Source organism: Canis lupus, chromosome 27 (genome assembly GCF_011100685.1).
Source record: "Canis lupus familiaris isolate Mischka breed German Shepherd chromosome 27, alternate assembly UU_Cfam_GSD_1.0, whole genome shotgun sequence".
NCBI classification, from domain to species: Eukaryota; Metazoa; Chordata; class Mammalia; order Carnivora; family Canidae; genus Canis; species Canis lupus.
This window is the reverse complement of record NC_049248.1, coordinates 26,298,494-26,310,841: the sequence shown is the minus strand read 5'-3', so window position 1 is coordinate 26,310,841 and position 12,348 is coordinate 26,298,494. Positions and strand designations below refer to the sequence as shown.

The 12,348-nt window shown below is 39.4% G+C and overlaps 1 protein-coding gene across 8 annotated transcripts in view; it reads right to left on the bottom strand.

The window, feature by feature from the left end:
- SMCO2 (single-pass membrane protein with coiled-coil domains 2) overlaps nt 1–1,872 on the bottom strand; it is a 44,267-nt gene extending 42,395 nt beyond the window's left edge. For 3 of the 8 annotated variants that reach the window (XM_038577129.1, XM_038577133.1, XM_038577128.1), the window contains exon 1: nt 1,469–1,870. The gene's annotated coding sequence lies outside the window, so the exon portion shown is untranslated. Of the gene's footprint in view, nt 1–1,468 lie in introns of all 8 variants that reach the window. The other 5 variants (XM_038577132.1, XM_038577131.1, XM_038577134.1 and 2 more) reach the window with 4 other exon arrangements.
- Nucleotides 1,873–12,348: the final 10,476 nt, after the last annotated feature.

Sequence of the window (12,348 nt, the reverse complement as noted above, 5' to 3'; positions counted from 1 at the left end):
TTGGAACCATCTGGGTAGCCAGTGGCCTGGTCTATCACTTTGTGGCAAAATTGTGCTTTGTTTAACCAGCGTGAGGATCCACAGTGGATGTGGTACAAAGGGGACCCCTGTGAAGCAGAAGCAAAGGGAAACACTAGAACCTTTGATGTGAGTTAGCTCCATCCTTCTTTGAGTGTGACCACGAAGAATAAAACGTTGATCTCTTTCAGGAGGGACACTGTGACCCGCCCAATTTCATCACAGCGCCTATCTGGACAGTTTCATCTGTTTCCTGAAGATGTTAAGCATTGCTAAGGCAATTCCAAGCTCTGAAAGATGAATGGCCATGAAATCTGCCTGGTGTCATGTCTCTTTCCTGTCCAAAAATTAGAATACTGTGCAAATAATATTTCCTTATTTTGGTAATTCTCTGACAACATAATAACTTCCACTGGGTGATTTAAAAAAAATCTGTTTCTGGGGCACCTGGGTGGCTCAGGTTAAGCGTCTGCCTTCAGCTTAGGGTGTGATCCTGGGGTCCTGGGATCGAGTCCCGCATTAGGCTCCCCATGCAGGGAGCCTGCTTCTCCCTCTGCCTATGTCTCTGCCTCTCTCTGTGTGTCTCTCATGAATACATAAATAAAATCTTAAAAAAGAAAAAGAAAATCTGTTTCTGAATCCATCTCTTATTTCAAATAACAGAATCCTACTGATGGCTTATGTCTGTGCAGCTCCTAATAGATTACAAGCGCTTTTCACATGTTATCTTATTCAGTTACCAGAACGACACAATGAGGAAGGTATTGTTCCTGTTTTATGTGTGTATTGTTTGAAGCTCTGGGAGATGGCATGATTGCCTTAGAGTCATACAGTTGGTTAACTAGCAAAACTAAAAATTTCCATGTCCTCACAACTACCTATAAGGGATTTCTCTCTTACTCCAAAAGATGTTCTAGACCAGGGCTCCCCAATAAAACTTCTGTGATGTTGGAAATCTTTTCTACATTATTCAGTACAACAGGCACCAGTCACCTGTGTCTATTGAGCACTTAAGATGTAGCTAGAGCAACTGAGGAATTTAACCTAAATAAATTTAAATTCAAATAACCATGTGTGGCTGGTGGCTACCTGCTTGAGACCCTCTTTCTCTCTGCCCCCTGCCTCTTTACCCACGCCACACTCAATCTCTCTCTCTCAAATAAATATATATTTTTTAAGATTTTATTTATTTATTAATAAGAGACACACACAGAGTGAGGCAGAGACACAGGCAGAGGGAGAAGCAGGCTCCATGCAGGGAGCCCGATGTGGGACTCGATCCTGGGACTCCAGGATCGCGCCCCAGGCAAAGGTGGGGCTAAACTGCTGAGCCACCCAGGGATCCCCAATAAATCTTTAAAAGGATAAATAAAATCGCACATTTGGGCAAGCATTTTTAAAGGAACAGGTCAACTATTTCAAAGGACAGCTGATGAAATCTTTAACTTACATTTCATGGAAGATTTTCTCCAGGCCTGACCACTCAGATTACCCTCTTCAGTACCTGCTAGCCAGACAATTTGGGATCCCAGAAATTTTAAAGCATGGTTCTAATAATCACCGATTTGACGTCACCGTAGTTTCCTGGTCAGGTTGTAATGAGATGGTACAGCTGTGAAATAGTATATGCCTGGTGATATATCCTTGTTCCTCTCGGTTCAGCAATCACAACTAACCTCTCAATTCAGTGGGGTAGACTAGTGACAGTTAAGTTTCCCTGGAAAGTTCTGGTGATGCCAGATCAGCCTTTCCCCAGCACCAAAGGCAAAGAAGAGGCCATTTATGAGTGGTACACACTTAAGCAGGTGAGTTTGCAGTTGGACTTGCCCTCGCTGACATTCCACATGGAATGTGGCACATGCAAGCTTCAACCCCCTCTCACAAGGTTCCAGGTGTGCAGCGCTCTTTGGTTTTTTAAAATTACGTCTCCACCTTGTCTCCCAGCTTCCTTGCTTCTCCTGCCAACTCTTTAAAAACTAAGTCCAGCCCTCTGTCCATCTGTCTACTGACACGATGCTCAGGGATGCCCTTCTAACTTCAGCTGCTCCTGGCATGCTCGCTCCTTTAACCTCCTTGTTTGAACAAGGCATCCAAGACCTTCTACAACAGAGGACATGACTTCTCCCATTTCCCCCCTACTTAGCAGGAATGAGAAAGAAGTCAATCTGGTAAACCAGGGCTACTCTTACTTTATGGCTCTGTCATCTATCTATACACTTTTGAAATCCATACTTCCTCTTATTCTCTACCACCCACTCACTGCTTCCAAGACTTCAGTGCCAAGTTCACATTTTCCTCATCTCCTTCCTTCATTTTTGGGGGAACTCGGCGCCCATGGGAGGGGGCTAGCATTCTGACTTCAGGGATCCTAAGCTGCCAACTCTTAAAGCTTTCCTTTATGACTATCCAAATTATTTGGCAGCATGGTGGTGAAATCAGAACGACCTTTAGAAGCATGACCTTTAGAATTAGGTCAGTGTTTCAAACCTGCCTTTGTCATTTATTAGCTATTTGGTTTATGGCAGAATTTAATTTCTCTGTCTGAAAAACATGCTTGAGAATATCTGCCTACTTGGTTTGTCAAGAAAATTAAGGCAATAATTTGAGAAAGGAGTTTAGGGTATTACTAGATGATTGCTAGTGTTCTGGCTAGAGTGTAGGCTCTATGAAAACAGTGATGGCTGTGTGTTGTTGACTTCTGTATCCCAGCATTAGGTGAGAAGCTGGCACTAGGCACTCCAAAAATTTTTGTAAAAGAAATGAAATGAATGCATATATGGTAGCCATGTTTTCTATGTCAATATTTTAGGTCTTGTCATCACCCTGAGCATCTCATCAGTTAAAAAGCTCAAAGTCAGATGTCTCACCTTTCTCCTTCTGGGCTTTCCTATGTGTTCTTTCTAATAGAAACCCAGACCCCATTACCTTGTGACCTCCCATAGTACCTGCTGGGCCAACCTTCAGTCTTGGGTTCCTGCCTTATATCATGACTATGCTCATACCTTTGTCCCACATAACACTATGCTTCTTGAAGAAAAATCATGGGGCGCCTGGGTGGCTCAGTTGGTTAAGCATCTGCCTTCAACTTGGGTCCTGATCCCAGAGTCCTGAGATTGAGACCTGCATTGGGCTCCCTGCTCTTCAGGGAGTTCACTTCTCCCTCTGCTCCTCCCACCAGCTCATGCTCTCTCTCTCTCTCAAAAAATTAAAATCTTTTTTTTTTTAAAGAGACATTAAAAAACAAAAGAAAAATCACAAGATTCTTATTAGTGGTTCCACCACAATTTAATAACAACAACAATAATAGATAACACTCGGTACTTACTCATGTACCAGTCACTCTTCTAAGTGTTTTACATATATAACCTAATCAAATTCTTACTACTTTCAAAAAGGGAGGGATCTGGGATTCAAACCAAACCTGGTTAGTTTGGCTCCAGGGACCATGCCCTTAAGCACCACTGCATATGACTATTCTTCACATTGTATTCTCACCGTTACTCAGCAAAAGTTTGCACATCTCCTATTGCCTCCCAAACATATGGGGCCAACATCTGTTTCCTGTCTTGCTTGGTTCCTTTTCCCCTCTGTCCCACTCCCAAAATGCAGCCAGCTTCCTTTGTGAGCAGTGACCCAGCCTCTCCCATTATTACATTGATGGAGGCCACCTGATGAGTGCTCTGCATTGCCCAACAGCCTCTTTGTGTAGCTTCTTCTCTATTCAGAACATCCTTATGTTTTCCTCATCCTCTCCCCACCCCTCATAGCTCAGAAAAAGTACTCCACCACAGTTCTTCCTCAGGTGTCCTCGATCCAGACCTTTGTTCCTTCTTGAGGATTATCTTCCATTAACATTTAATTCTCTTGTCATTTCAGACACTATTTTTTGAGCTCCATTTCTGGCATTCCACTAAGGAGCTCACAATTTCTTTAAGGAAACACATATCTTCAAGCTCTGACTCTCCAGTATTGCTTTGCCTCCGTGTGAAAACCTTGTCATGCTTCCCCTCTTGTAGAAAGTCCTTTACCTGTGTATTTGAACTACCATCCTAGCTCTCTTGTTTTAACAAAAATTTTTTAAAAATTTTGATGTCTATAGTTGCCATATCTTTTTTTAAAAATATTTTATTTATTTATTCATGAGACACACACACACACACACACACACACACACACACACACACACACAGAGGCATGGAGACACAGGCAGAGGGAGAAGCAGGCTCCATGCAGGGAGCCTGATGTGAGAGTCGATCCTGAGTCTCCAGGACCAGGCCCTCGGCTGAAGGCGGAGCTAAACCGCTGAGCCACATGGGCTGCCCTATAGTTGCTATTTCTATTGTTTGTTTACATATTCTTATCCTAATTGTTTTTAATATGGCTTCTTGATTACATTTTTTTTTTTTTTTGCTTATTTTTGCATTTACCTTAAAAATCCAATTTCTTTGGTGGAGTGGAAATGGTATACTTTGTTTCTCATACTGATTTGGTCCCAGAGGGTTTTCCATGCTCAAAGCACTGTGTTTCATGGGAAATCCTTTTTAAAGATGATAGATAATGTAAATGAAGTTCCAGGCATGCAGGAAGGTCTTTTAAGCAGTAGCAACCACAGTCATAGGGCATCCCCATTGTTGCATCTTGGATATCACAACTGCGCAGCTTTCTTGAACTATTTCTCACCCAGTGTCATAATCTCTAAATGCTCAAAAAGACTTCACCAGAGGCCTGAAGCTTAATCTAATTCCTCAGCATCTGTCTCACTAAACAGGTTCTGATTCTGATCCCTGTTGAACCTCCCTGCTCATCACAGACCACCTCCAGCCCAGCCAGTCTTGAGATGTGGCACCTAGGTCAAGAAGTGCATTAGAGGGCCTGGGGGACTTCGTTAAACTGTCTGACTTTTGCTCAGGTCATGATTTCAGGGTCCTGGGATGGAGTCCTATGTCAAGCCCCATGTCAGGCTCCATGCTCAGTAGGGAGTCTGCTTGTCCCTCTCCCTGCTCATGCTCTCTCTGTCTCTCTCTCAAATAAGTATATAAATAAATATAAATAAATAAATAAATAAATAAATAAATAAAATCCTTTTAAAAAGGGAGGGGGCATTAGATCCCTTTAAAAGCCCTACACTGAATATATTGGCAAAAGGCCTCGTTGAGGGCCCAGAGATTTCAGCAATTAAACACAGAAAGGAGTAAATATGTGTTTATTAATCAGAACTCTTTAATGAGTATCTTTCCATGGAGAGGTTTGTAATATTTTGATTCACTAACATTGTGACAAAGCCACTAGTTCCATCAAATAATCTGCTTCAAATGTGCAGATATTTTTAAAGTTTACCAGGACAGGGAAATATCTGCAAGTTACTTAGTATCTCTGTGCTTCCCTTTCCTCAGGAACAAAATAGGGGAATGTCTACCTCCCAGGCTTATGGTGAGGAGGAAGTGGGATAATTGTGTATAAAGCATTTGGTCCAGTCAAATGGACACACAGCGGGCACAGAAAAAGAGAAGCGACAGCTGGGAGGAAAAAACATGTAAAACCTCAGGTGGTGAGGGTCTTGATGCCAAGATAAGAAAAGCATTATTCATCTCACATCTGGAAAGCCCCTGGCTTCCAGCCCTTTAATAAAATGATTCTCACTGTTTGTAAGAAAGAAAAAGTTGAAAGAAAGAGAGAAAGGGAGAAAAGCTGTCCTGTGTCCTGTGATACTCGGGAAAGGTCTTAGAAGCCCAAACTCTCTTATTAGATCCTAAACAAGAGTGATGTCGGACTTGGAGCTAGAGGCAGTGGTAGAGAACAGACATAATGGGAAAGGTTAGGTAAAGTAGTGCCTTAAGCTTCCCAGATATTTAGGAATAAAACATCAGTGTGAAGTCCTCCTATATGGTGGTAACAGCATCCTCATCTCTACTATCAAATATTTATCAGCTGCTTATTGAATCTAGGACACTGTGCTAAATAAGGCGGGGCAAGAAAGGATGTACAAGACAGTCTTTACTTAGGAAAAGATCAAAAACAGTAACAGTTAGTATATGTTGAAAGGCAAGAGTTGAGTGGCATTTATAGGATTGCTGTAGCATTTCAGAGCAGAGGGATTATTGGAAGGATGCCTACCTAGGGGTGGGGTAGCTTTTCAAATACTTTTAAAGAGGTTCACATAATAAGTGTGGCTGAATCACACAGATCAATGAAGAATAGGGAAGAGAGGTTTCTGGTGACTGGGACCTGTCATAAATACGTTGGCATGCCAACATAAGGATTTTGAGCTTAAACAGAATTTGATGAGGACATAGTTCTCCTGACAAATTTCATTGTATTTTATTCAAATGTATTTAATTGGTGTTAAATTAACAATTAAACAGAAAAGAAGGCAATGATGAAAGACACATTTTTTTTAAGGATTTTATTTATTTATTCATGAGAGACACAGAGAGAGATAGAGGCAGAGACACAGGCAGAGGGAGAAGCAGGCTCCCTGAAGAAGCCTGATGCAGGACTCAATCCCAGGACCATGGGATCACGACCTGAACCAAAGGCAGATGCTCAACAACTGAGCCACCCAGGTACCCTGATATTTTTTCTTTTCATAGAGAAATAATTTGCAGGATTTTCATCCAAAGGGTAAAAGTGGCTATTTTGGAGTAGTGGGAATTTTTGTGCTTTTCTGTACAGTGCAGATTTCAGAGAGAAGGAAAGAAAGGAAGGCAGAAAAGCCTGCCGGCAATGGGGAGTTAGCAAGGATTCTTGTGAAAGGACTTGCCATGGCCAAAGTTATGCTATAGGAACATGGCAATTTCAGGCAGCATTTTAGAAAGGAATACAGGGTTTCTAAGCAAGATGTTAGAAATGAAGCAGTGGTTTCTGGGCACTGGCATGGGTTTTCCAAGACAAGCCCTGTGAGACTCATTTCATTTCCTTTTGCATGACAGATGCAATTCATCTTTTCTGCACACAAAATCTTTTCTCAAACATTTAACACATTCAAGTGACATAGAATGAAAAAATGGAATCATTTTGGAAGCCCAGGAAAGTAAGCCATAAGAAGGAAATTTAATTTTTCTGCTAATGGGGAAAAAGAAATCTACAATAGAATGCAGATTTTCTCTTAGTCTTCCTCTACCTGAGATATCAGCCATCTTATCTCCTCCAAGAGGAGATAATATGAAAGTATTATATTTCACCTTTAACCAACAGTTCTAGTTAAAGAGTTTCCATTTATTATATCATAGGCAGATTTTTGCTTTACTTCTAATTTTAGGGAATTTCTACAGAAATCACGAAGACATTTGGAAAGAAGGGCAGCACAATGAAATTGGTATAGATGTATCTAGCACTGGCATGCCTTTGACCACACACCTGAGCCCATATATTACCTGAAATCTTCAGTCATTTAAAGCTATGATTTCAGAGCACTTGAGTGGCTCAGTTGGTTAGGTGTCAGACTCTTGATTTTGGCACAGGTCATAATCTTAGGGTTGTGAGATCGAGCCCTGGGGTGGGCTCCATGCTCAGTGTGGAGTCTGCTTGAGATTCCCTCTCTCTGCCTCTCCCTCTGCTCCTCCTCCTCCCCCAAATAAATAAATAAATCTTTAAAAAAAGAAAAAGCTATGATTTTGGTCCTGGATCCTTAGAGCTGCTCCTTTAGGAGGAGCACCTGAGTGGCTCAGCCGGTTAATTGTCTGACTCAATCTCAGCTTGGTCTTGATCTACGGTTACGAGTTCAAGCCCTGAGTTGGACTTCATGCTGGTGGAGCCTAGTTAAAAAAAAAAAAAAAAAGAATACTCTTAGGAGGTTTACTTTTAAGCCTCTTCTCCCTGGTTGGCTAGACAGTGGTTCTGATACTTTGAAAGCTCACAAAACATTCTTGAAACTCAGAGAATGTTTATAATCTATGGTCATGCCTGACTACATTATTTATAGGGCCCTATGTCAAGTGAAAGAATGGGGCCCCTTATTAAAAATTATTAGGAATTTCAAAACAGTAACAGCAGAGCATGAAATCAAGTGTGGGGCTCATCTGAGTGCACAGATCTCAGGCCCTTGCAGCCAGCTTGTAATAAGACCAGCACTGATTTTAGATTTAATAATATTGGTATTTTACTTAAAAGTTTTTGGGGAAAGGATTCTTCTGATAGAGGAAAAAAAAAACAAAAAACAAAACTAAGGCAACTGACTTCATTCTCTTCATTTTATACTTTAAAGAATATTGTTAAAAAATAAAGAATATTGTTAAAAATCACACAACAAGAAAAATTTGTCATTAGAAGAATTAAAACCCTGGGGCATCTGGGTGACACAGTTGGTTAGGTCCCAACTTAGTTTTGGCTCAGGTCATGATCTCAAGGTCATGGAATTAAGCGCTGTATCTGCTCTGTGCTCAGTGTGGAGTCTGCTTGAGATTCCCTCCTCCTTCCCCTCCTCCCTTTTTCCTCTCTCAAATAAATAAGTGTTAAAAAAGAATTAAAACACTATAAAAACATACAAACCAAAAAATGAGAAAGTTTGCCTTATAATCCTACTTCTCTCCTTAGAGACATCAATATTTTGATGCATATTCTTCCCAGATACTCATGTACTCATATATACATTACTTTACATATTCAAATGCTTTTTTTAAAAAATTAGGCTTCCTGCCCAGTGTAGAGCCAAAAATGGAGCTTGAACTCATGACCTTGAGATCCAGAGTCAGATGCTTAATTGACTGAGCCACCCAGGCACCCTTGTATTCAAATGCCTTTTTATATAATACTACTGTGCTCATACTGTATATTATGTTACATACATGCTTTTCTTTTGCAATATGTCTCAGAACCTTTTAAGTTAGTCTTGTATGTCATCCTCATTTTTAAATCATTATGTAATATTTCATACCATCGATTTCCATAGAGTATTTTAAGCATTCATTCTTTCTATTCTTGAATATTTAATTTGTTTTTAAAAGAACATTAAGACAAATTATATGCTGGCAAATTGAACAACCTAGGAGAAATGGTTAAATTTTGAGAAACACGTAACCTTCCAAAACTGAATCAGGTAAAAAATAGAACACTTGAACAGACCTATTACTAGCAATGAAATTGAATCCATAATCATAAAACTCCCAACAAACAAGTCAAGGACTAGATGGCTTCACAGGTGAATTCTACCAAACATTTGATGAAGAGTTAATACTGATTCTTCTCAAACTATTCCAAAACATAGAAGAGGAAGAAAAGCTTCCAAATTCATTTTATGAGGCCAGCGTTACACTGATAACAAAACAAGATAAAGACACTACAATAGAGAAGTACAGGCCAATTTCTCTCATGAACATAGATGAAAAAATTTTTAACAAAATATTAGCAAACTGAATTCAACAATATGTTTTTAAAAATCATTCATCACAATCAAGTGGGATTTATTCCAGGATTGAAGGGTGGTTCAATATTTGCAAATCAATCAATCAATGTGATACATTACATCAACAAGAGAAAGAATAAAAACTATCATTTCAATAGATGTAGAAGAAGCACTTGACAAAAGTATAATATCCACTCATGATAAAAATGCACAACAAAGTAGGTTCAGAGGGAACATACCTCAATATAATAAAGTCCATCTATGAAAACTCCACAGCTAAGACCATAATAAATAGTGAAAAACTGATTGCTTTTCTCCTAAGATCAGGAAAAAGAAAAAAGGTCCACTCTCACCACTTTTATTTAGTATGGTACTGGAAGTCTAACCACAGTAATCAGATAAGAAGAAGGAATTAAAGGCATCCAGATCAGTAAGGAAGAAGTAAAACTCTCACTATTTGCGGTGATGTGACATTATATAGAGAGAATGCAAACAACTCACCAAAAAACTACAGAACTGATAAATAAACCAGTAAAGTCACAGGATACAAAATTAACATACAGAAATCTGTTGTATTTCTTTATACTAATAATGAGGTAGCAGAAAGAGAAATGAAGGAAATAGCCCCATTACAATTGTACCAAAAAAATTAAAATACCTAGGAATAAACTTAGTCAAGGAAGTAAAAAGCTTGTACTCTGAAAAATATGAAACACTGATGAGTGAAATTGAAGATGACACAAAACAAAAAGAAAGATAATCCACGGTCTTGGATTAGGAGAACAAATATTGTTAGGCTGTCCATATACCCAGAGCAATCTACACATTTAATGCAATTCCTACTTAAGTATCAACAATATTTTTCAGATATCTAGGAGTAGTAATACTAAAATTTGTATGGAACCACAAAAAACTCTGAATAGCCAAAGCAATCTTGAGAAAGAACAAAGTTGAGTTGCTGCTCTTGCTGTGAGCAACACTACAGTGAATGTCCCTATATGCTCCTCTTTTTGCACATACAAGACTATTTTTCTATTATCATATGGCCCCGTGCCCCCACATATGCAGAGGCTCCCTCATTATCAATATTCTCCAGACCACCAAGCTGCATGGTAAATATCTATAAATAGTTATAAATATCTATAACTGGATATACTGAATTGAAAGGAACTAAGAGGCCAAAAACCTATCCCACAGCACACAGGTTTTAATGGTAAAATTAGTTAAAAAAAAAAAAAAAAGATACTAAGCTTGGTAAAAGTATAAATTGTGTTAACTTCTGAAAAACAATTTAGGATTATATCCTAAAGGGCCTAAGAATGTATCGAATGTTTTGACCCAGTAAATGTCCATGTAGGAGTAACTAGAGATCTGAGCAATGATATTTCTGTGCAAAGACGCTTATAGCTGTTCTATTTGTAATTTTAATAAATATTCTGATATTGAGAAAATTAGCATCTATTTAACAATATGGAGTCTTAAAATATTGAAAATCTTTTTGGGCTGATAAATAGAGCTATTTGAAGCCCTCCCTTCAAGTACTGTCGCTTACAAGATCCTGCTCTACAATCCCCTGCTGTTTAAACATTAAATTAAAGTTCATGCCTGGTATAGTCTGGGGCCTCCAGAACCCAGCTGTTGTCTGACTGGCTGGTCATTCTAATTAGTTGGTCCATGCCTGCTGGCTTTTAAATATTTTCTATGTGTTTTGAATATAATCCATGGATATCATGTGAAAATTCAACAGTAGGGATTAAGAGAATTAGGAAATGAGAAGGCCATGCAGCTTGGTGGTCTGGAGAATATTGATAACGAGAGAGTCTCTGCATATGTGGGGGCATGGGGTCATATGATAAATCTCTGTCCCTCCACTCAAATTTGCTCTGAACCTAAAAACTACTCTAAAACATAAAGTTTATTTTATTTTTTAATTTTTTAAAAAGTTTTTTTTCTATTCATGAGAGACACAGAGAGAGGCAGAGATACAGGCAGAGGGAGAAGCAGGATCCCTGTGGGGTGCCTGATGCAGGACTTGATCCCAGGAATCACAACCTGAGCCAAAGGCAGACGCTCAACCACTGAGCTACCCAGGTGCCCCTATAAAGTTTATTTTTAAAAAATGGTGATCTGAAGATAAGTGATACCATGGGAAAATACATAGAATGAATTGCCAGGTGGGGGAAAAAGGCAGTATATAGACATTATACCCAATATAATCCCATTAGAAATTCATGTTGATTCATATAGAAAGTCTATGAGGAAACAACAAAAGTGTCAATGATGATTATATTTGCATGATGGGATCATACTTGATTTTTGTCATCTGTTTCGTTGCTTATCTGCATTTTTCAACATTTTTTCACAATGGGCCTGACAACTTTTGTAATTAGAAAAAAAACAGTGTTATTTGAAAAGTAAACGAAAACTACAGTTACTTAGCTAGGAAAAGGCAATCTTTCTTCTTGATTCATGCAACATTTGCCATACTCGCTTGACGATAGTTCCCTGGGGAGCGAGCCAAAGAGTAAGCCAAGAAGGCTTGACAGAAGCTCAGCAAAAACATCTGTAAAGAAGGAGGCTGGGGGCGGAAGGAAGGAGAGGCCAAGAAATCAGCCAGTATCCAGTCTCCTCTCATTCTTTCTACCTCCTTTTGTTCAGACAGTTCATTTCGGTGAGGCCACAGGCATTTTTGAAATTCTGCAAGGTGGGGAGCTGCCAGGGGCAGCCTTGCTGTTCTTTCATGTGTAAGCATATGTGACTGGTTTTCAGGGAGAACATACAAGGGAATGTTTCATTCTCTAGCTGGGCTTGAATCCAAGGTATAGATTTACAGAGCTGTGTACAGAACCACTGAAATAACACTTGCATTTCCCAGCATGAGATGGGGCAACAGCTTTTATCTTAGCAGGGTCTGGTTAGAGTCCTCTTTTCATAATGATAAACCTCTAAACAATAGGTGGCAGCCCCAAACCATGCTAAAGAGTCTTGAC